Source organism: Neoarius graeffei, chromosome 25, assembly GCF_027579695.1.
Source record: "Neoarius graeffei isolate fNeoGra1 chromosome 25, fNeoGra1.pri, whole genome shotgun sequence".
Taxonomy (NCBI): domain Eukaryota; kingdom Metazoa; phylum Chordata; class Actinopteri; order Siluriformes; family Ariidae; genus Neoarius; species Neoarius graeffei.
The window spans coordinates 24734445-24755473 of record NC_083593.1 but is presented as its reverse complement, the minus strand read 5'-3'; the positions used below and the strand labels follow the sequence as shown (position 1 = coordinate 24755473).

The 21029-nt window shown below is 45.0% G+C and overlaps 1 protein-coding gene across 6 annotated transcripts in view; it reads right to left on the bottom strand.

Moving 5' to 3' along the window:
* The window catches only part of phldb2a (pleckstrin homology-like domain, family B, member 2a), a 321471-nt gene that overhangs the window by 280862 nt on the left and 19580 nt on the right, over positions 1–21029 (bottom strand). The window lies entirely within an intron of this gene.

Genomic DNA, 21029 nt, shown 5'->3' with positions numbered 1-21029 from the left:
CGTGCGCGTGTGTGTGTGTTAGTGGTGGAAGATATTCTTTACTTTTGAATGACAACCTCACTGGGATGTTAACCTATATACGCACCTGTCAATTTACAGAGGTGTGCAAAAGCGTTTGATGAACTGTATGTATTTGTTCAAATTTATTCATTTATTTATTTATGTGAAATTATTTATTAAAACTTGGACTCTGAAATTTTGGCTATTTCACATTTTTTAAACATTATTATGTATTGTCAAACACAATAAATAATAAACACTAGAAATTACTATTCAAACACACATTTTGATATTGATATTGTATGGGTCTAGGAAGGACAAAGTATTTATCAAGTCAATTATAGAATTCTTTAAATAATCTATACATTTTTTAAAGTTTTTGTGTGCACACATTGTAGAATGAAATATAAATATTAATATATATAAAAATATCAATGTGTGTTTTCTGCGGGCCAGGAGAGGGCTATGCTTAGGGCAGAGTGAGGGCAGCCCATTCAGGACCTGTGTGGGCTTATTTAGGGCTAGGTGTGGGCTGCCCGTATGGGGCCCATACTGAAGGGCCAGTACTTTGCCAATGAGCAAAGCCTCACGGGCCCTGTGCGGGCAGCCCGCAGGGGGCCCCTAATATGGCCCATGGTGGGCCCAAAGGGGGCCTGCACGGGCTTGCTTGCTGGGTGAGCAACTAGAATCATACATTAGACAAGAATGGGTTAACATTCCTATCCCTAAACTTGAGCAACTCGTCTCCTCAGTCCCCAGACGTTTACAGAGTGTTGTAAAGAGAAAAGGGGATGTCTCACAGTGGTAAACATGGCTTTGTCCCAACTTTTTTGAGATGTGTTGTTGTCATGAAATTTAAAATCACCTAATTTTTCTCTTTAAATGATACATTTTCTCAGTTTAAACATTTGATATGTCATCTATGTTCTATTCTGAATAAAATATGGAATTTTGAAACTTCCACATCCTTGCATTCCGTTTTTATTTACAATTTGTACTTTGTCCCAACTTTTTTGGAATCGGGGTTGTACATCTAGGTGGGATCAGCCTGCCACTGAACGTGCTCTCCTGAAACACCGCCAGGGCATGAAGTGGGTGCAAGTCATTATTCACTATTGCATTCATCTTTCTTAGCATCCTCACTTCAGCCACCTGCTCAACCCAGTCCTAAGGGGCACCAGTGGTAGTGCTCACCCTTTTAATCAGTTTATTGACTCTGTTTCTGTCTGATGTGCGAGCACTGACACCCCCCCAGCACACCTCACCACACCAAAAACAAAGCACTGGCTACCACAGTGTTATAGAAGGTGCACAGCAGTGGTTTACATATATTAAAAGTGTTAGGGTTTTGCTGGGGATCAAACCCATGTCACTGGTGTAGTAATCCAGCAAACCCCCACTAGGCCACCAGGGGAATGATGCAAGTGCAGAGGAGTGAGATGAAAGTAGAGTAGAAAAACAGTTTATTTACAATCCAGGGCAAAAACAAAAGTATAATCCAAAGGTTCAAAGTCCAAAAATGAGAAAAGAAGAGGAAAAATGCAAAACACTCAGAAGATCCAAAAAGGTAGTACAAAGTCCAAAGATAAGAAAAGGCAAAATGTAAAACACTCAGAAGATCCAAAAGGTAGAACAAAATCCAAAGAAAACAAAATACCAAAAAACACAAGAGCATACGCAAGGTACACGGGACAGAGGAAACAAACCATAGGTAGCACAAAGACTCCGTGAGTGGGGACCAAACTGAGGAAGTATTTATACACAAGCTAAATGGGAAACAGGTGACAATAATGGCTAAACAGGCAATCAAAACAAACACAAAACACAGAAGCAGTGGCGACCTCTAGAGGCCCAAAACAAACATGACAAGAAAAAAAAAACATAACAGCAGCCTCTAGAGGCCAAGACAGTCCCCAGTCCTAACAAAAAGGAGGCAACCGTCTTAAAAAATATAGTCTGCTTTGCCCCTTCTTGTAGACTGCCTCTGTGTGGCTGGACCAGTCCAACTTGTTATCCAGCTGTACCCCAACGTATTTGTAGCTGGGGACCTGCTCCACCTCAGTTCCTAGTATGAAGAAAGGAACAGGTTTGGGCCTCTTCCTCCTAAAATCAAAGACCATTTCTTTTGGTCTTTGAAGTGTTTAGCCTCAGGTAGTTGCGCTTGCTCCAGTCCATAAAATCCCTTATTATACCCCTGTATTCCCCCTCACAACCTCCCTTAATGCAGCTCACAACAGCAGAGTCATCAGAAAATTTCTGAAGAAAACAGGTGTTCGAGCTGCATTGAAAATCAGACGTGTACAGGGTAAACAAAAAAAAGTGACAAAACAGTTCCCTGCGGGGCCCCTGTGCTGCACAGGACAGTCTTGGAAACACAGTTTGGGAGCTGCACGTATTGAGGTCTGGCAGTAAGATGGTCCACCACCCAGAGGTAGAGGTAATCCAGCGCAAGCAAGCAGCCATCCGCTCCTGCAGCCATGAAGGCACTGGTCATGTACCCGCTTGTCACACTGGGGATGAAAATGGCGACCACGGAAAGTTGGAGAAGGAATGCGAGGAATGCGAGAGCGTCTCCCAGTAGTAACCTTCAGGGGGAAATGTTGCCTCAGCAACGGCCTTAACCGAGGCTGCTGCTGTCTCAGGGAGCCGAATGTCAATAAGATATAAATTGTTTGGTCTTTCCAGATGCAGTCTTTGCACATCCACACCGCTCATCCATATCTGTCCATTCTGTCCATTCTGTTCAAATTGGTCTCCGAAAAACGTATTCCTTGCAAAGCCGAAAGCTTCTCCGAGATAACAACCATGTTGTGGTTCAAGTTCTGAATGTCCACAGTCTGAGTGCCAACAGCTTTGCCCACCACTTCAATCATATCGGGCAGCTTTGTGGGGCTTTGAACAGCTGTCACCATTGTCTGATTTCCTCGATATACCAGGGCAATGCCTAATCCAATCAGCAAAAGTCCTGTAATCATGGTTCCAAATAGGTAGATATCTTCAATGTCCTCCACAGAAAGAATCACCAGGCACATGACTCACCACCGCTCCCATGCGTCCATCGTGTAACCAGCCGCAAACGTTCCGGCAGGACAGACGGGTTCCCCTGAACCCAGGTTTCTCGTCGAGAAAACTGTGTCAATTTCGTTAGGAGACCAGTTTATCAATTCCATGCTTTTTTTAGTTTAGAAAGTAATGCAGGGAGAGTCTCTTCAAAAAGTACAGCAGACAAGACAAGACAAAGAAGCACAAGCAGGGAAAAAAAAGGAGGGAAAGGGAGAGCAGAGAATGCGACCGCCTTCCGTGGAAGCATGGAGAGAAAAAAATGGCGGGGTGGGAGGGAAGGGGAGGGGAGGAAGGGAGAGGGGAAAGAAGGAGCGGGACAGTCAAATCTGTTAAAAAAACAAATTTAGGTCATCGGCAAGGTCACAGTCTCCATCAGGCAGTAATCCCCCCTTCCGCTGGAGACCAGCGATTTTTCTCATTCCAGACCAGACCTGCTTCACCCCTTCATGCTGCAGCTGTAGTTCCAGTCGCTGACTGTAGGCCTGTTTCCCCTCCTTAATTTTCACCTTCAGCTCCTTTTGTATTTCCTTAGCTTTAATCTTGTCACCTTCCCTGAAAGCCTTTTTTTTCAGGTTAAGCAGTGCTTTTAGGTTGCTAGTTACCCAAGGTTTATCGTTGGGATAACACCAAATCTCTCTGCTGGGTATATTGACATCAGTGCAAAACTTGATGTACTCAGTGAGGCAGTCAGTCACTCCATCAATATCATCACCAAAGGACACACAGAAACCATGCCAGTCGGTTGTTTCTAAGCAGCACTGCTGAGTTTCGGTGGATTCATCAGACCAGCACTTCATAGTTTTGATAGTGACAGGCATTCTCTTTACAACAGGGGTGTAAGTGGGGGAGAGACAGACTAGACTATGGTCTGATCGTCCGGGAGGCGGCAGGGCAGAGCAATTGTAAGCATCTTTAACATTTGCATAAAACAGTTCAGGGCGGCACGGTGGTGTAGTGGTTAGCACTGTCGCCTCACAGCAAGAAGGTCCGGGTTCGAGCCCCGGGGCCGGCGAGGGCCTTTCTGTGTGGAGTTTGCATGTTCTCCCTGTGTCCGCGTGGGTTTCCTCCGGGTGCTCCGGTTTCCCCCACAGTCCAAAGACATGCAGGTTAGGTTAACTGGTGACTCTAAATTGACCGTAGGTGTGAATGTGAGTGTGAATGGTTGTCTGTGTCTATGTGTCAGCCCTGTGATGACCTGGCGACTTGTCCAGGGTGTACCCCGCCTTTCGCCCGTAGTCAGCTGGGATAGGCTCCAGCTTGCCTGCGACCCTGTAGAAGGATAAAGCGGCTAGAGATAATGAGATGAGATAAAACAGTTCAAGTGTTTTATCTTCCCTGGTGGTACAGTCAACATACTGTTTAAATGTAGGGAGTGTGTTGGATAGGGAGACTTGGTTAAAATCACCTGATAAAAACATGAAAGGGTTCAGGTATTTTGCTTGAAGTCGCGCGATGGTAGCGTGTGTCACGTCACAGGCTGTCTCCACATGGGCAGATGGAGGGATGTAAACAACAATGGCGATAACTGTAATAAACTCTCTCAGCATGTAGTATGGTCCTAAACTTACTGCCAGGAGTTCAATGTCCTTATTGCAGGTTTGTTCCTTAATGGTCACATGATTTGGATTACACCATTTGTTGTTTATATACATACTGTAGCAAGTCCTCCGCCTTTGCGCTTACCGGTTGCTATAATGTCCCTGTTTGCATGGATAGTCCTGAAGCCATTGATGCTGGTGATGAAGTCCGGGACAGAGTCCTTAAGCCATGTTTCACAAAAACACAGAAGGCTACACTCCCGGTACACTTTCTGGCTCCTGACAAGAGACTCCAATTCCTCAAACTTGTTATTTAGAGAGCAGATGTTTCCCATAATAATTGATGGAAGAGCTGGTCTGAATGTCATCCTCCATGTGGTCTCCCTCTGCTTTCTGTTTCTTTTAATTCCAGCTCTTGTCCCCTGACGTCTCCGCCAGAGTAATTCCACTGGAATATTGTGTCATACCCACAACTTTAGCCACCGATGCTAGCGCCAGCAGTTCGTGTCTGAGGTAGACAATAGCCGGCTGAGTTTCAGGCTCTGCGTGGAGAAGTTGTGCAAGGAGAGCATGCATTAAAAGCACAATAAACCACTTCATCTTAAACTTAAAACAAAGCGCTAAAAACAGTAAAACGGATAAAAAAAAGAGCACAAACTAAGACACTCACTCAAAAAACACATTAAAACAAACGGACTGTGCTGCGTGTAACAGGCTGCCGCTCCACCAGCGCCATGACACATGCTAAATGTTTGTCATTCCTGAATATTTACTTTCCCCTGGTACAGTCTAATGACTTCATCTCTCAAGTTTTTTCCTTGTTTGCTGATTGGATTGGTGAAAACACAGTCATAGCTGGAGATTTTAACTGCTACTTTTCTTCAGTGATGGATAAATCACCATCAGTACAAAATTCAATGTCTAGAAGAGCAAAACCTGTATCAGATACCTGTAGCGAACTTGATCTAGTTGATACCTTTTTTCCACGAGTGTTGGTCTTAATTACTAATCTTTTTTAAATTTTTTTCTACAAATAATTTTCCAGTGTCCTCTTCATTTTTTTTATTGTACTTTCGCTTTCCTTTTTGTACTTTCCACTTTCGCTTTCCTTTTTCCATTTTTTTCTCTCTCTTTTTTCGGAAGAACACAGAGACCGGAAGCTTTCTTTTTTTTTCTCCTCCTGCTTTAAGCGGAGGCCATCCATGTCGGATCTGCTTCAATATCAACAGATCTTCAATTATGGTAAGGTACGTGAATCCTTTCATCATGGCACACCTTCAGCCTGTTCAGTGTGCTGAGTGCAGGATGTTTAGTCATTCTTCCTTCGTCGCTAGCAATAGCTTTATTTGTGATAAGTGCAGATTAGTTAGCTCTCTGACAGAGAAGATTATAGTGTTAGAAGCAAGTATCCAAGCTTTAGAGAAGGTCAGTGAGAATGAGAACAGTGTAGTTTCTGTAGGGGAAAGTCTGGATACCCTAGGTGGAGTTAGTAATCCCCCAACTCCGGCATTAGAGCCCTTACAGCGGAGCGAATGGGTGATGACTCGGCGGCATAAGCATAGAGCCAAAGCTACTGCTGAGGCTCACCCACGGGAGCACCACTCCTCTCCGCGTCACGTGTCGAACAGGTTTGCTCTCCGTAGTGATGCACCCACTGAGAAACCTGAAAGAGCTCTGGTTATAGGAGACTCTATCATACAGCACGTGAAATTAGCTCAGCCTTTAGGGGCACCAGCAGCTTTAGTCAGGTGTATACTGGGAGCCAGGGTGCCGGACATAGCAGGTAATCTTAGGGTCCTAGGCAAGCACCAGTTCTCAAAGATAGTTATCCATGCAGGAGCTAATGATATACACCTTCGTTAGTCTGAGGTTACCAAGAGTAACTTTGTAGAGGTGTTTAAATTAGCGAAGGTGATGTCTGATGCTGTAGTATGCTCTGACCCCATCCCAATGCAGTGTGGCGATGTAGCTTACAGCAGGTTTTGGTCGCTGAACTACTGGTTGTCCAGGTGGTGCTCTGAAAACAGTGTGGGTTTTATAGATAATTGGGCTAATTTTGAGGGCACTGCTGGCCTGTTAGGGTGGGACGGTATCCATCCCACTCAGGAAGGTGCTGCTCTCATTTCCTGCAGCATAGGTCATAGTCTCAGAACAGGCCCAGTTAATTTCTGACAATCCAGAGCCAAGGCCAGGGAGCAGATGAACAGGCTAAACCAACTGTCTGCTAGCTGCACAGAGTCGTCACTCAGGGTCCACTACATCGAGACTGTGTCTGTTCCCCGAGCTCAACAAAAAAGTAGAAATATTCAGAGTTTGCTCCAGTAACTTAATCAATATAAAATTAGATCATACTAACTGTACAGCCGCTGCCAGCACCTTTGATCTAAAGGTGGGGCTATTAAATATTAGATCTCTTACATCTAAAGTGCTAATAGTTAATGAACTCATTACTGATCAGGAATTTAATATACTTTAACTGACACATGGATTAAACCAAATGAATATATAGCATTAAATGAAGCTAGTCCTCCTGGATACAGTTATATACACCAGAGTTGTCTAACTGGCAGAGGAGGACGTATCGTGGTTATTTATAATGATTATCTAGGTGTAACACAAAAACCTGGTTATAAATGTAATACATTTGAAGTTCTTCATACTAATATAATGTATGTAGCCTCGAAAAATAGGTCTACCCAGTTAATTCCATTACTTATTATTTACAGGCCCCCAGGGCCATATTCTGAGTTTCTTTCTGAATTTGCAGATTTTATCTCAGATCTGGTTATATCAGCCAATATCAAACCTCCCCTTTATCTCCATGATCCTTGAAAAAGCTGTGGCACAGCAGTTATGCTCATATTTACATAGGAATAACATCCATGAAATGTATCAGTCAGGATTTAGACCTCATCATAGCACAGAGACAGCTCTGGTTAAAGTAGTAAACGACCTACTGTTGGCGTCTGATCAGGGCTGTGTCTCGCTGCTTGCGTTGCTTGACGTTAGTGCAGCATTTGATACCATTGATTCCATTCTTCTGGATAGACTAGAAAATGTTGTGGGAGTTAAGGGAACGGCCCTCTCCTGGCTCAGCTCTTATTTAACTGATTGCTATCAGTATGTTGATGTAAATGGTGATTTTCCTAGACATACTAAGGTAAAGTTTGGTGTTCCACAAGGTTCTGTCTTAGGTCCACTGCTTTTTTCTTTACATATGTTACCTCTGGGTAATCTCATCTCATCTCATTATCTGTAGCCGCTTTATCCTTCTACAGGGTCGCAGGCAAGCTGGAGCCTATCCCAGCTGACTATGGGCGAAAGGCGGGGTACACCCTGGACAAGTCGCCAGGTCATCACAGGGCTGACACATAGACACAGACAACCATTCACACTCACATTCACACCTACGGTCAATTTAGAGTCACCAGTTAACCTAACCTGCATGTCTTTGGACTGTGGGGGAAACCGGAGCACCCGGAGGAAACCCACGCGGACACGGGGAGAACATGCAAACTCCACACAGAAAGGCCCTCGCCGGCCCCGGGGCTCAAACCCAGGACCTTCTTGCTGTGAGGCGACAGCGCTAACCACTACACCACCGTGCCGCCCCACCTCTGGGTAATATTATTCATAAACATTGTATTAGTTTTCACTGTTATGCTGATGAGACACAGTTGTATGTTTCTGCAAAACCTGATGAGAGACACCAGCTTTATAGAATTGAGGAATGTGTTAAGGACATTAGACACTGGATGCTTATTAACTTCCTTCTGCTTAACTCTGGCAAGACTTAAGTACTTGTACTAGGACCACATGCAGCTAGAAGTAAGTTTTCTGATTACATGGTAACTCTGGATGGCCTTTCTGTTTCTTCACATGCAGCAGTAAAAGACCTCGGAGTGATTATTGACCCCAGTCTTTCATTCAAAACTCATATCGATAACATCACCCAGATAGCTTTCTTTCATCTCAGAAATATTGCTAAGATAAGAAATTTAATGTCACTACATGACGCGGAAAAACTAGCTCATGCTTTCATTACCTCCAGGTTGGATTATTGTAATGCCTTACTGTCTGGATGTTCCAATAAGTGCATAAACAAGCTCCAGTTAGTTCAAAATGCAGCAGCAAGAGTCCTTACTAGAACTAGAAAATATGACCACATCACCCCTGTCTTATCCACACTGCATTGGCTCCCAATCAAATTTCGTATTGATTATAAAATACTACTATTGACCTTTAAAGCACTGAATGGTCTCACACCACAGTACCTGAGTGAACTTCTGGTCCTCTATGACCCGCCACGCCTACTTAGATCAAAAGGTGCAGGCTATTTGCTGGTACCTTATATAGTGAAGGTTACATCAGGGGGCAGAGCCTTTTCTTACAAAGCCCCACAGTTATGGAACAGCCTTCCAAGTAATGTTCGGGAATCAGACACAGTCTCAGCATTTATGTCTTGGCTGAAAACATATCTGTTTAGTCAAGCCTTTTGTTAATGGTGTTTGAGGTAAAGCTGTAGATCTGGAGGATCCTCAGACATAAAGTGTTTTGGTAAACTGGGATGTATGGATGCTGTCAGTCCCCCACTCGCTTGCTCACTTGAGTTTGTTGATGGTGTAGTGGCTGGCTGCTTTATGTCCCGGAGCTCCCTCATGCCTGTGTTACCTTCTGGCTCTCCCCTTTTAGTTATGCTGTCATAGTTAGTTGCCGGAGTCCAGGGGCGCAGTTGGGACCCTTGGGGGGGGGGGGGGGGGGAGGGTCCCCCCAGAGTCATGGGGACATCAATCCATCCCCCCCACTTTTACAGGGCAAAAAAATCTTAAACCACATCTTGTGTTGTTCAGGGCAGAGAGGGTAAAAGCGGAGCGAGAGGTGCAAATGTTCGTTACGTTGCGTGTTGTATTTTTGCAAGGGGATCCCCTTATATGCAGACCAGAGTCGAGCTCTCACACTGACATAGTATGTCAAATTAGTTAGGCATCAACCGTCTCTGGTTCAGGGGTCCTGAAGGAGCTGCCTCATTGGCGCCTGTGACAGTGATAGTGGTAACCATAGTGACCACTAATCTATCTATCTGACTGACTGACTGACTTTAATGATTATGCCTATTCTCAGTAGTAGCCTAACAACTGCATGTGAACTATGAAGCCAACGAAAAAACAAAAAGCTATTACAGCGGTTTTTCAAAAACCAAATCATGTAAGTAGGCTATCCAATCCCTTACATGTTGCCTGTTGACCGTATACAGTTCCCATAATGTGTCAGAGCCATGTTCGTAATGTTTGTAATGGGGAGCAGCTAACAGGCTATGGTAATGTAAAATGATCTTCTTTAGTGTATGTGTATCCATATTATGCTAATGTTAAAATTAGTTGTCAACGTCAATGTGTTAAGGCAGGTTTCACGCAGATTAATTTAGCTCTTCCTGACATAAATCCAGCAAGTGATGTCTCATCTCATCTCCTCTAGCCGCTTTATCCTGTTCTACAGGGTCGCAGGCAAGCTGGAGCCTATCCCAGCTGACTACGGGCGAAAGGCAGGGTACACCCTGGACAAGTCGCCAGGTCATCACAGGGCTGACACATAGACACAGACAACCATTCACACTCACACTTACGGTCAATTTAGAGTCACCAGTTAACCTAACCTGCATGTCTTTGGACTGTGGGGGAAACCGGAGCACCCGGAGGAAACCCACACGGACACGGGGAGAACATGCAAACTCCACACAGAAAGGCCCTCGCCAGCCCCGGGGCTCGAACCCAGGACCTTCTTGCTGTGAAGCGACAGCGCTAACCACTACACCACCGTGCCGCCCCAGCAAGTGATGTGCAGTTTCATTAGTCAACATTGCTGGAAAGTGAGGCAAAGAATGCAAAGAGACGTCCAGGGCTGCTGCTCCCACACGCAACAGGCAGGCAGTAAAGGTAGGGTGCAGAACTGAGGCAGAAAGCAGTTTTAGTGGGTTACGGAGATTGAAAACATGGTTGCAGTCAACCATGAGCCAAAAAAGACTGAATGGAGTTGCGGTGTGCCATACTCACCAGGAGAGGCTGGACAATTTGAACAGACGAGAAATTGCCCAGCAGTATGTTCAGGGAAATGAAAGGAGGAGAGAGGTTTTTGGGTCCTTTATGTAAGCTAATCTGTTTCTGGACAGTAAATTTGTTGTAAAGTTTGCACTGGAAGGAATTAATTTAAAACTGTCATGTAGAGTACTTTTTTAGGCTACTATTTTATTTTATGTAAAAGTGCTGTTAAAGTGTTTGCAAGGCACGCTAAGTGGGAAACAAATAATTTCAATTTTTTTTTTGGTTCATAGGGCTTTTTTTGTTTTCTCAAAGAATTAGTATGGTGAAATGTTTAAATAAAACATATTTTGCAGAAGGCATGAGGTTTTGGGTTGTAATTGATTGGCACACTAGACAAATGAAATATCTATCACGTATGGGTAGTGTTGATCAGGTAAGCCTTTGACAGTCATTGTTGTATCATAGTTTCAAATAAGTATCTAATTTTTATTGTTTTTATTGCAAACCACTGGCCCAAATGACACAAAATAACTAATTGAGCACCAGTTAAGGTTAAAGTTAAACTAATTAAATACTAGGCCTAAGTTAATGTTAAAGTAATTAAGTACTAGCCTAATTGAGGTACAGTTGAAATGCTGACAGCTTGGTCCCCCCCAGTTCCAAAATTCTACGGTATCTGCACCTGTGCCGGAGTCCCTGCTTGTACTCAGTGCAATATGTATACTGTTCCGTACTTATTCAGGTGACATTGGGCATACCTAACAACCTGCGTTTTCTCTGTCTCCCCCCCCCAAAAAAAAAAATCTCTCCCTCTGAGTTACATGTCGGTCCTGGGATGGAGATGCTGACTTTTTCTGCTCCTCGGACCTGGCTGATCCATCCTGGTGCCCTGTGTCTGGTTGCAGGGTCTCTGCACATTTCTGACCAGCAAAAATAATACTTTTTAAGACCATTTTAAGACCACTGAGTATAAAAAATAAGACCACTACCGCGGAACAAATACGTACAGTAAAAAAAAAAAAGCACACTCTAGGTTAAGTTCAAAGAATTTTTTTTAAATAAATAAGTGCATCTTCTGCAGAACCCACAGTATTTCTGCCTTCAGCGTAGCGGTTGGGGCGAATGCCGCGAAAGCACTTGTGCTGGGACCCGGAGACGCTAAAGCTGGCGTTGCACTTTTTGTGACCGTAGAGGCGAACATTGGCATGGGGACTGTTGTTGCCCGACTAGCAGCATAGCGCATATGCTTTTCCCCTTTCGAGTGAGCGTCAAGGGCTTTACAGCCCATTGTTGTTAACTTGATGTCTTTCCGACATACCTTACATCTCGCTTCATATTCTGAAGTTGCTGTTGTTAGCCAACTTTTGTATTTTGGCTCCTCAAGCCACTTGTTACTAAACTTACACTTCCCCATCTCCGTTCATGTTCAAGTTCAACCACTTCTTCCTCGTCTGCTCTACTCTCAATGGTTCTACTACATGGATAAAAGAACACACTGCCCCCTGTGGCGTGGTTCCTGCGCTATTAGAACTAGTGCTAGACACACAACGGCTCTTGTGCTACTTGTTCAGCATCTTGATAACAAACGACGCTGGTTGAATAAATAACGTTAGCGCGGAAAAAAAATCCAGACATATGTTTGTTTTTTTTCCATTTACCGTAGGCTACCCGGATGAAATTTAATACCTCCCATGTGAAATTTAATACCATAGCTCAAAAAATAGCGAAATATAATGCTTTTTAAGACCTTAAAAAACACATTAAAAATAAGACTTTTTAAGACTTTTTAAGGATCCGCGGAGACCCTGTGGTTGGAGTCCATCGCATCGCTCCTGCAGAGGACGGCCCCATGTGGACAGTTGAAAGTCACACCTGGAGGACGCTCTGGACTCTTACAGTAATGCTTTTATGGCTGAGGACTACAGTTGACTTACTAACTTTAGGACTACAGTTGTCATGAACAGTTTTGCACTCAAGTTTCCATCAATGAAGAGTTTATAACATCAATGAAACTGACTTCATGTTAAAACTGTTAATGTTATAGTCATGCTGTCTGTTGTTGCCCAAATGAGGATGGTTTCCCTTTTGAGTCTGGTTCCTCTCATGGTTTCTTCCTCATGTCGTCTGAGGAAGTTTTTCCTTGCCACTGTCGCCACAGGCTTGCTCATTGGGGATAGATTAGGGATAAAATTAGCTCATGTTTTAAGTCGTTCAAATTCTGTAAAGCTGCTTTGCAACAATGTTTATTGTTAAAAGCACTATACAAATAAACTTGACTTGATACCTGGCATGTTTTACATCCTAATGATAAGGCATTTACATTTTATTCTGGTGTACACAAAACATGCAGAAGAATTGACTGTTCTCACCCCTAAAATCTCAATGAGCAATGTTAAGAACTCCACTACTGGAGACATTATTATATCAGAACATGCACCCATCTATATAACTTGAATCCTGGGTGTCAAAGCTGACCTTGGAGATACAGCATGTTTTTGAATTATGACCCTAATTTTGAGAAATTTATGAACATGCAACTGGACTATTTTTTCTTTAAGTGAATAAGACTCCTGATGTTTCTCCTGGTCTGCTATGGGATACCATGAAAGCCTATGTTTGCAGTCTGATCATATCCTACACCGCTGGGCTTAAAAAGAACATTAGAACAGAGCAAAGGAAACTCAAGCTGGAACTGTATGAACTTCAGACTAAATACAACTTCTCTCCATCAGAAGAACTTAGAAATGATATACAAGTGGTTAAGATGGCTTTTGAGAGCTTACTAACAAAGAAGGCTGAAAAATCTCTCTTTTTCATGAGGCAAAGGATATGAGTTTGCTAACAAACCTAATCAATATTGTCACGGTTTGGGTTGAGATGGGGATTGAACATCTTAACCCTCAAGGCCACCCTCGGAAGGAGACAGAGATTCAGGACAGAGATGCAGAGAATTAGCGTTTTTAAAAAAGGAAGTCTTTACTGAGAGCAACAGATCAAAAATCAAAATAATTCTTTAGCATATACCGTATACTCCAGTTCCAAATAGGCAAAAAGGTCAGTCATAAAAATGCACAAAAACTTAGAAAATCAAAATGGCAAACAGTACTTGGCACAAAAGTTCAAAAATAATTTATAATCAGCAGACCATGGAATCTAAAGATCAAGTCCCAGGTTACAAAATCCAACAGAAAAAAAAAAAAAAAAAAAAAAAAAAGGCTTTTAAAAGTGTCCAAAAAAAAATAAGACAGAGTTCAAAGTTAATGTCCAATTGAGAAAGTCCAAAGCAAAACAATCCTCTTCCAATCCAATCTTATCCAATTGCAAAGATAAGAAATTTAATGTCATTGCATGATGCAGAAAAACTAGTCCATGCTTTTGTTACCTCCAGGTTGGATTATTGTAATGCCTTACTGTCTGGATGTTCCAATAAGTGCATAAATAAGCTCCAGTTAGTTCAAAATGCAGCAGCAAGAGTCCTTACTAGAACTAGAAAATATGACCACATCATGCCTGTCTTATCCACACTGCATTGGCTCCCAATCAAATTTCGTATTGATTATAAAATACTACTATTGACCTTTAAAGCACTAAATGGTCTTGCACCACAGTACCTGAGTGAACTTCTGCTCTTCTATGACCCGCCACGCCTACTTAGATCAAAAGGTGCAGGCTATCTGCTGGTACCTCGTATAGTGAAGGCTACATCAGGGGGCAGAGCCTTTTTTTACAAAGCCCCAGTTATAGAACAGCCTTCCAAGTAATGTTCGGGAATCAGACACAGTCTCAGCATTTAAGTCTAGGCTGAAAACATCTGTTTAGTCAAGCCTTTTGTTAATGGTGTTTATGAGGTAAAGGTGTAGATCTAGAGGGTCCTCAGACATAGAGTGTTTTGGTAAACTGGGATGTATGGATGCTGTCAGTCCCCACTTGCTTGCTCACTCGAGTTTGTTGACGGTGTAGTGGCTGGCTGCTTTATGTCCCGGGGCTCCCTCATGCCTGTGTTACCTTCTGGCTCTCTCCTTTTAGTTATGCTGTCATAGTTAGTTGCCGGAGTCCCTGTTTGTACTCGGTGCAATATGTATACTGTTCCTACTTATTCAGATGACATACCTAACAACCTGCGTTTTCTTCCCCCACCCCAATCTGTCCCTCTGAGTTCCATGGAGTCAACAGGAAATCTTTTGGTGGAGAGGGTGGAGACCTCGACTGGCTATCGTAGCCTGCAGGGAATCGTCCGTCAGACATTCTGTCCCATGTCCCAGACCTGGTGAAATGTAACTGAATTGTCTTGGGTCCCATCTGCATCGCATCATTGCTGAGGAGTGTGCTCCCATCACCCAATCAAGCATCCAGCCAGAGCAGGTCAAGATTTTTATATATAATGTTTTTTTTAACCATATTAACATGCCATTGTTGTGTGCTATGCCTGATGTCAAGACTCTCGTCTCTGCGAGCCTACCACACAGATTTAATACTTGTCATTTTTAGGGCATACCTAACATGTGTTTTCTTTCTCTCTCTTCCCCCCCCCCCCCCCCCAATCTGTCCCTCTGAGTTATATGTTAGTCCTGGGATTGAGATGCTGGCCTCTTCTGCCCCTCGGACCTGCTTGATCCATCCTAGGGCCCTGTGTCTGGTCGGCGTTTATCGCATCGCTCCTGTGAAGGACGACCCCATGAGGACAGTTGAGGGTTATACCTGGAAGACGCTCTGGACTCTTACAGTAATGCTTTTATGGCTGAGGACTACAGTTGACTTGTTAACTTTAGGACTGCAGTTATCATGAACAGTTTTGCACTCAAGTTTCCATCAATGAAGAGTTATAACATCAACAAAACTGTCTTCATGTTAAAACTGTTAATGTTATAGTCATGCTGTCTGTTGTTGCCCAAATGAGGATGGGTTCCCTTTTGAGTCTGGTTCCTCTCGAGGTTTCTTCCTCATGTCATCTGAGGGAGTTTTTCCTTGTCACCATCGCCACAGGCTTGCTCATTGGGGATAGATTAGGGATAAAATTAGCTCATGTTTTAAGTCGTTCAAATTCTGTAAAGCTGCTTTGCGACAATGTTTATTGTTAAAAGCACTATACAAATAAACTTGACTTCACTCTTCTTAGAAAAAACAGATGCAGAGGTCAAAAAGGCAGTTCAGAACAGTGGAGCAAACAGCTATCATGAAAACCCAGGACAAGTACTCACATGGTGGCTCACAGAAGAACTCAGCAGAGAGAAAAGAAAAGACTCCTAGATATAGGCCAACCAATCAACTACTTGCCATCCATGAGTCAATTAGCCAATAGCATGAAGCCAAGTGTAACCCAAGAAAAACAAGGGTAAAAGAAAATAAACTGCTGAATGGTGACATCTAGTGGCCAGGTAAATGAACAGCAGGCTAAAATGTCCACAGAACCTCCCCCCTAAGATCATCTCCTGACGATCCCAGGCAGATCAGGACGCAAGCGATGGAAGTCTCTAACCAAGGAGCGGTCAAGTATGTCTCTGGACGGCACCCAGGAGCGCTCCTCCGGCCCATACCCCTCCCAGTCCACCAGATACTGAAGAGACCCACGGACACGGCGGGAATCCAGGAGCCGGTTGACCGTGTACGTGGCCCGGCCATCGATTTTCCAAGGAGGAGGCGGTAGCTGAGGAGCAGGAGACAGCGGTGAAGTGACCACTGGGCGGAGATGGGAGACATGGAAGGTCGGGTGGACCCTCATGGAGCGGGGCAGCTGTAGAGTATAGGCCACGGGCTTGACCCGGCGGAGCACCTTGAAGGGACCAACGAACCGCGGCACCAGCTTCCGGTTCTCCACCCTCAGAGGAAGATCCCGAGCCGAAAGCCAGACCCTCTGGCCAGGTCGGAAGGTGACCAACCTCCGACGGCAATTGGACTGCTGCTGGTACTGTTGGGAGGCTTTCAGCAAGGCATGTCTGGCTACCAACCGCCTTTGTTCCCTGAACAGGAGGTGGATGCAGGGGTCCCCTCTGCCCATGTACGCCGACACCGCCGCACAAACTGCTGGGCAAAGGGGACCCCTGCATCCACCTCCTGTTCAGGGAACAAAGGCGGTTGGTAGCCAAACTGACACTCAAAGGGCGACATACCTATAGCTGAGCATTCCAGCGTGTTGTGAGCATATTCAGCCCATGGGAGTTGGGAGCACCAGGAGGTGGGATTGGTCGAGACCATGCATCTCAAGGTGGCTTCAAGGTCTTGATTCAGTCCCTCTGTCTGCCCATTAGACTGGGGATGGAAGCCAGATGAGAGGCTCGCAGTTGCCCCGATTAGCTTGCAGAAGGCTCGCCAGAAGCAGGAGGTAAACTGGGGTCCATGGTCTGAGACGACATCTTGGGGGAGACCAAAGACACATGGTCACATTAGTCTGGCAGTTTCAGAGGCAGAGGGCAATTTGGGCAAAGGCAAGAAGCGACAGGCTTTAGAGAATCTATCAATAATAACAAGAATGGTGGGGTTACCTTCAGAGGTAGGCAGACCAGTGATAAAGTCAAGGGAGATGTGCGACCATGGTCTGTGAGGAATGGGCAAGGGGTGAAGCAGGCCCTGGGCCCTCTGGCGTGGATCCTTTCCCTGGATGCAGTTGGGACAGCTGGCCACGAAGGTCTGCACATCCTCCTTCATGAATTCGGGCCAGATGGTAGGCGTTGCGAAGGTCCAATTTGGTAAAGATGGTGGCGCTTTGCAGGAGTTCGAAAACTGATGACATTAGTGGCAGGGGGTAACAGTTACAGATAGTAATCTTGTTGAGTCCTCTGTAATCGATGCAAGGCCTCAGGCCTCCATCCTTCTTGCCCACAAAGAAGAAGCCAGCTCCGGCTGGAGAAGAGGAGGGTCAAATGAAGCCTGAGGACAATGACTCCTTGATATACTGTTCCATGGCTAGGCATTCTGGCGCAGAAAGTGAGAAGATGCAACCCCTAGGTGGACAAGTGCCAGGCAGCAGGTCAATGGCACAATCATAAGGTCTGTGAGGTGGTAGGGCCGCTGCTTTTCCTTTGCAGAACACTTCTCTCAAGTCATGATACTCGGGAGGCACTCAAGACAACTCGGGAGGGGCTTGGGACAACTCGAGAGGCTTGAGAAACTCAGGACAGGTACTTGAGACAAGACAGCTGGCATGGCAAGTGGGGCCCCACTGGAGGATCGTGTGTGAGCCCCAGTCTAGATGAGGGTTGTGGCGAGTCAGCCAGGGGAATCCAAGGACCATGGGAAATTCTGGGGACTGGATTACATGGAATGACAGTTCCTCCTGGTGACTGTCGATCCATACATGAACAGTAGAGGTCATTAGATCTACAAGACCCCCACCCAAAGGCCGTCCATCTAAGGCAGTCACTGACAGAGGGGGATCAAGGCTAGATGTGGGAATCCCAAGATGCTGTGCTAGAGAGAGGTCCATGAAATTGCCGGCAGCACCAGAGTCAATAAAGGCCTGGAGAGAGAGTACAGCTGGTGATCCCAGGAGAGAGTTACAGGAATGAAGAAGCCAGTGGATGGGAGATCAGGAGATGATGTCACCCCCGTCACCGATCTCCTGGGGCTGGACAGGGTTTGGCCTTTTCCTGGGAGTTCTGGGCAGGTGCTGCGAAAATGTCCAGGCTTTCCGCAGTAAATGCAGCAATGCTCCCTCATTCGCCTATCACGTTCTGCCTGAGACAGCCGAGTTCCCCCCCGCTGCCTGGGCTCTGGTCCTCCATCAAAGGAGTCGACTGCTGGGCTGCTACGGACAGGAACTGCTTGGTGAACGGAGCTTTTCGGGGCTTTATTTCGTTCCTGCAGCCGATTGTCCAACCGGATGACTCGAGAGATCAACGACTCGAGGTCTTCAGCCTCCTCCCACGAAGCTAGCCCATCCTTGATGTGGTCAGCCAATCCACTGTAGAGGGTAGCGAGCAAGGCTTGCTCCCCCTAGCCGCTTTCCGCTGCTAGGGTGCGGAACTGAATGGCATAGTCCGCTGCTGACTGATGGCCTTGGCGATGTTGGAGAAGTTTGTTGGCTGCTGTGCGACCGCTGACTTCTGGGGAGAAGACATCTACTTAGAGAAGGACAGGAAGGAAGCGCAAACAGGGCTGTTGTTTTCATAGAGGGCTGTGGCCCAGGCCAGGGCTCTTCCAGTCAAGAGTGTGATGACATAGGCCACTCGGGAATGCTCGGTTGGGTAGGCAGCAGGCTGGAGGTCGAAGGACAGATGGCACTGGGTTAGAAAGCCCCTGCAACCTTTAGGGTCTCCACTGTACCTCTCTGGGGCAGGCAGGCGGGGCTCACAGCTGTGCACAGGAAGAGACGCTGTTGGCTCGTTGGAAGACGTGGCTGTAGGAGCTGGAGGAGCTGAAGAGGCAGGTTGTGTAGGTTGACGAAGTTGGAGGGCCTGGTGGATCTTGGTCAGCATGCCACTTGTCTTCCCATTTCAGCCCCCCCACTGGGCTAAGACCTCTTCATGATGGTGCATGGTGTCCTCTCGGCTGGTGAGGGCTGCTACCAGGTGCTGGAGGGTGAGTACCGGGTCGTATGCGGGGGCAGTTGCAGGTAAGGGGTCAGGCACTGGCATGGAATCGGGTTCGGGAAGTGGTATATCCTCTGCTCTATCCATTGCTGGCTGAGTTCTTCTGTCACGGTTTGGGTTGAGATGGGGATTGAACATCTTAACCCTCAAGGCCACCCTCGGAAAGAGACAGAGATTCAGGACAGAGATGCAGAGAATTAGCATTTTCAAAAAAGGAAGTCTTTACTGAGAGCAACAGATCAAAAATCAATAAATCTTTAGCATGTATACTCCAGTTCCAAACAGGCAAAAAGGTTAGTCATAAAAATGCACAAAAAATTAGAAAATCAAAATGACAAACAGTACTTGGCACAAAAGTTCAAAAATCATTTATAATCAGCAGACCGTGGAATCTAAAGATCAAGTCCCAGGTTACAAAATCCAACAGAAAAAAAATCACAGGCTTTTAAGTGTCCAAAAAAAAAAAAATAAGACAGAGTTCAAAGTTAATGTCCAATTGAGAAAGTCCAAAGCAAAACAATCCTCTTCTTAGAAAAACAGATGCAGAGGTCAAAAAGGCAGTTCAGAACAGTGGAGCAAACAGCTATCATGAAAACCCAGGACAAGTACTCACATGGTGGCTCACAGAAGAACTCAGCAGAGAGAAAAGAAAACAGACTCCTATATATAAGCCAACCAATCAACTACTTGCCATCCATGAGTCAATTAGCCAATAGCATGAAGCCAAGTGTAACCCAAGAAAAACAAGGGTAAAAGAAAATAAACTGCTGAATGGTGACATCTAGTGGCCAGGTAAATGAACAGCAGGCTAAAATGTCCACAGAACCTGACAGATATCTGGCCAATCTTCTTTGAAATAGGGCCCCACTCCAGAATATTTCATATATTAGAGATTCAACTGGTGTATTTAACTATGATAATAATCAACGATACTTTAAAACATGTTATAAGCAGCTATATACTTCACAGTTCAATCCACTCTTAAAGCAAGCTATGATTAATTTTTTCACAAAGGTGGATTTACCAAAAATTTCAGATGAGCAGAGAGACAATCTGTGCAAACCAATAACTCTGAGTGAAATTAAGAATTGTAGCAAATGAGGACTGCAGCATTTCAAATAAAGGACTGACTAGGATGGTGTTAAACTTCTTATAAAATTCAACACCATCCTAGTCAGTCCTTTATTTGAAATGCTGCAGTCCTCATTTGCGGCTGGGGCTCTTCCTCCATCTCTAATGGAGGCTAATATCTCCCTGCTATTAAAAAAGGGGAAATCATCTGAAGAGTGCTCTTCGTACAGTCCTACATCTGTTTTAAATTTGGATTTGAAGCTTCTTGCAAGGATCCTAGCCTCAGGTTTAGAAAACGTTCTCCCCACAGTCATCGCTAATGACCAGACTGGTTTCATACGTGGAAGGTATTCTTCATATAATGTGAGATGTCTGCTTAACATTATTCAGCATTCCTCCTTGTACATTGCAGAAGCTTTTTTCATTTCTCTTGACACAGAGAAAGCCTTTGACAGGCTGGAATGGCCCTACCTATTCTTCACACTCCAAAAATTCGGCCTGGGGGAGGTATTTATTAAATGGATTTGGATCTTATACACATCGCCTCTTTCAGCTGTAATCACTAATGGGCTCAGATCTAGTAATTTTAATATTGAACATTGTACTAGGCAGGACTGCCTCTTGAGCCCACTGTTATTTGCACTAGCTATGGAGCCCTTAGCCACAACCATTAGACAAGACACTAGTATTAGACGAGTCTTTTTAAATAATCATCAGCTTAAAATTTCGTGGGCGGCACGGTGGTGTAGTGGTTAGTGCTGTCGCCTCACAGCAAGAAGGTCCGGGTTCGAGCC